This window comes from Lactuca serriola, chromosome 2 (genome assembly GCF_051521515.1).
Source record: "Lactuca serriola cultivar US96UC23 chromosome 2, Lser_US96UC23_V15, whole genome shotgun sequence".
Taxonomy (NCBI): domain Eukaryota; kingdom Viridiplantae; phylum Streptophyta; class Magnoliopsida; order Asterales; family Asteraceae; genus Lactuca; species Lactuca serriola.
In genome coordinates, this window is record NC_136409.1 from 80,487,328 (window position 1) to 80,491,699 (window position 4,372).

A 4,372-nucleotide genomic window follows, 5' to 3' on the forward strand; every position below is an offset into this window, starting at 1 on the left:
ATACTGTAAAAAAATTGGGACAAATGTTAGAAAAAATGGGACAAATGTTGTTTTTTTATATATTTGGCATTCAATGAAACTTACAATTTTATCAACAATCATCTTGACATTTGATTTGTATCCTCCTGTCTTCAACTCTCTTGCTTTTTTCCACAACAGTGTCCTATCAATCTCCTCTTCCATCTTGCCGGTTTCTTGCATCTAAATTATCAAGAATAACCAAGTCAATTAACGTAAATATATAAAAATAAAATAATCAATACTTAGTGGGAATCATACAATGTCATTAATGAGTCCAACATATCCTTTTCTGCTCAAATGATGATTGTATTTATGATGTGCACGAGTATTTTTAGCTTTCGTACTTTTCTCCTGTATTAGAAACATTAAAATTGTAACTACAAACTTTTAACTTTCAACTTTTTTGTAATTCTATGGGATACAAATGCATATAAGAAAATTTTAACAAACCTCCCACCTTTTTGTAACTCTACGGGATACGAAAACTTTCCAGTCTTCTTTCTTTATAAATAGATAATCTTTCGGAGGTTTGAATAGATTTGACTTGGGATCTTTACTTTAGTTCTTAATGAAGTTGGCATATAGATAATGCTTTCAGTTTCTCCACTTTCTTCCCAATCGATTGGAAAGTTTACTTTCAGCTCTTTGGGTCTACTACAAACTTTTCCTGGAATATAAAAAAGGGTTGTCCATAACCAGGGACAAAAACATATCTGAATAGTGAAAAAAACAGACATGAACAAGGACAAAAAACAGAAACAGTGGATAATATAACTTGGTTTAAAAACAAGGATAAAAACAAGGACAAAAACAGATATGAACTAAGGTAACCATTGTGAACAAGTATTCTTTGAACATTTTGGACAAGCATAATAACCTTTGGTAACACACCCCGAAAGATTACCATATGCGGGAAAGTCACTTATAGTCCAAAGTAATATTGCTCTTACATTGAAGTATTCTTTCTTATAAGAATCAAAAGTCTCAATGCTAGTTTCCCACAAGAGCTTTATATCTTCTATCAGTGGTGCCAAATAGACATCAATATTGTTACCAGGTTGGTTTGGCCCAGATATCAACAGAGTCAACATCATGAATTTTCTTGACATACACAAATAAGGGGGTAGATTATATGTTATTAGGAAAACCAGCCAACAACTATGCTTGGAACTCAATGACTTGTGAGAATTGATACCATCAGAAAACAAGGCTAATCTAAGATTTCGTTTTTCTTGTCCGAATTCTTTCCACGTGTTATTAACAAGCTTCCAAGAAGGGGTATCGCGAGGATGAGTAAGCCTCCTATTATTGACCCGACCCTGTCATGCCAAGTTAAGACATGTGCAATTTGTGGTATTGAAAACATTCTTCTAAATCTAGGGATGATAGGAAAATACCACAAAACTTTTGAAGGTACGTTTTTGGTATTCTTCTTCCAACGAGAAGTGCCACAAGTTGGACATTGAGAAGCATCTTTATGTTCTTTTTAAACTAGAACACAATCATTTTCACATGCATGAATCTTCTTATATTGTAGACCTACTCCTTTTAGCAACTTATTGGACTCATATATCGAGCTAGGGATGGTATTGTTTGATGGTAAGATATCTTTTAAGATAGACAACAAAGCATCAAAACTAGCATCAAACCATCCAAACTGACTCTTCAAATGTTGGAATTTCAATAACCCACTAAGTGCATTATACTTTGACCATACATAAAGTGGCTTATCACATTCTTCAAGAAGTGATTTCAACGAATCAGGTTCTTCGTCTACATATTTTAAGGCATCATGTAGCATATCCTTTGTATAAATAGCATCGGGAGGAATGGAATTGTTAGGGCATCTAGAATCACTCTTGGGTTGTTTTTGTCCATGGAAAGACCAAATCTTATAATTCTCATCGAAGCCGTGGGCAAACAAATGATAACAGACATTGTCAATTGAATGGTGACACAAATTGATGGAAATTACATAAGGGCATGGAATAACATCTAACTTTGGATTATTACTTTGTGCAAACTCTAGAAAAGCATTCACACCTTCATCATATGCATTTGATAATCTACTAGAGGAAATCCATGATATATCCATTAAAAATTTGTTTCCAACCTACATAATTATTTACCATTTAAAGCAACAAAACTGTACAGGGATAAAAAAAACTATATAGGAGCCAAACCTGTACAGTGACAAAAAAAACTGTATAGGGGCCAATCTTGACAAAAAAACTGTTCAGGGGCCAATCAAATGTCAAATACATGTTCAGGGTCCAACCCTTTACAAAATTTTATATTTGTATTTGTTGTACATGTGCAGGCTAATGCAAAAACAATGAAAGTCAGAGATAGGGTTTTGAAAACAGGTTCAACAACGAGTAAACGAAATTTTTGTCCTTATGTAACTATGTTATAATAATTAAATAACACCAATATTTAGTAGTACTAACAAGCCAAAATTGTACAGGGGCAAAAAAACTGTACAGTGGCCAAATCCGACAGAATCCGGCAAACCAAACACCTGAAATTCTGCTGGAATATGCATTTTTCATGAACTTTGTTTGGATAAATTATCAAATTCATTAAGGTTAAGGGGTAATCTGTAAGTTTCAAGAAGCTTTGGGGTTTTTCATTTCTTTGAAGTAGTATGGATTAACAAAGGAGTTTTTCTGTATGATAGGTAGTCTTAAGGATTGACGCATTCAATGAAACTGATGAAATCCTATATGCTCTTGCTGTATAAGTACTATAAATGTTTCAAGAACATAATTATGCTACTTGTTTGTCATCTTTTATACTATCGACTCATGATCTTGTGAAGGCATATATGTATGTTTGAGGATTCATGTCCATAATATTTAGAGTGAGAGATACTTTTAACCATTTTACTTGGTTCCATACCATTACAATTTACTTTAAAAGGTTGACATATGGGATGAAAGGAAGGTTTTTGGATCCCGTGGTTAGAATCTGAAAGATGAAATGCTTGGTAAAATTCCTCCCACTCCATTGACTACCATCGAGATAGTGAAAAGGGATGCCAACTCATTGAGACTTGTGAGTACCAGATTTCGCTTCCTTTCTTATATATAGATATGTATTGTAACATTTGTTTGGCTTGATTTGATATGAGTATTGAATAATATTGGTAAAATAAAATGAATGAAATCTTGTAGAAATTGGCAGTGGGGGATATCCCAGAAAAGATAATGACTGCTATGCATGGGGTACATGATGAGAGTGGCATGGAAGATACGACCTTAAATAACTGTGAAGCTGATGTTGGCCGATTTGGAAATTTGGAGAGATATATTGAAACTCAAGGTAATACCTAGATAAGTTACTATAGATTTAAAACAGTGCTTGATGAGGGCGTTTACATCTTTTGCACATTTGAAATCCCACTATGTTCAATCTTTTTGGGTGGCAGTGGACAAAAAGGACAGTAGACATGATTGGTGTATTGTTCCTGATGTTTATTTATAAATATGTTTTTTTGTTTTCATGAGTTGCACTAGGACCTTGAATGATCTGATAAATGAGCAGCTTGCATATCTTCCAAAAAGAAGGTATTATCGTCTTTTTGACTGTTATGCCCCTGAACGTCATTTTAGACATATTTCCAGGTGAGGCTTTCAACTTGTCGCAACTGGTATGCCCCTGAACCTCATTTTAGACATATTTCCAGGGGTATTATCGTTGTTTTGACTCGTTTTGCAAAACCTCATAGATCTAGCTGGCTCCGAGAGCTCTAAAGTTGAAACTACTGGTATTCGTAGAAAAGAAGGGGCCTACATAAATAAAAGTCTGCTAACTCTTGGAACTGTAAGTCCTCAATCATTCTCATTATTTTATCAGTATAGTCTCCAAGGGTAAAAAAGGAAACAAGATTTGTGATAAATAATAACTTGTCACAGGTTATATCAAAACTATCAGATGGGAGGGCTGCTCATATACCATACATAGACTCAAAATGGACCAGGCTTCTTCAGTCTTCTTTAAGTGGTCATGGAAGGGAATCTGTAAGTCTTTTATGCAACTTCCATATTTATTATTTAATGCCCATATATATATATATATATATATATATATATATATATATATATATATATATATATTATTTCAGCTTATTTGCACTGTTACTCCCTCTTCAAGCAATTCAGAGGAGACACACAACACATCAAAATTTGCACATCAGGCAAAACACATTGAAATTCAAGCAGCACAAACTAAGGTTATGAGCATTTGAATTATTTTCACTTGAGAGTTAAATCTCTAATCAAGAGTTTTGAAAGTAAAACGTTATATTCTCAGATCAATTCAACAAAATCCCTTTTCAAGGGTGGATCTC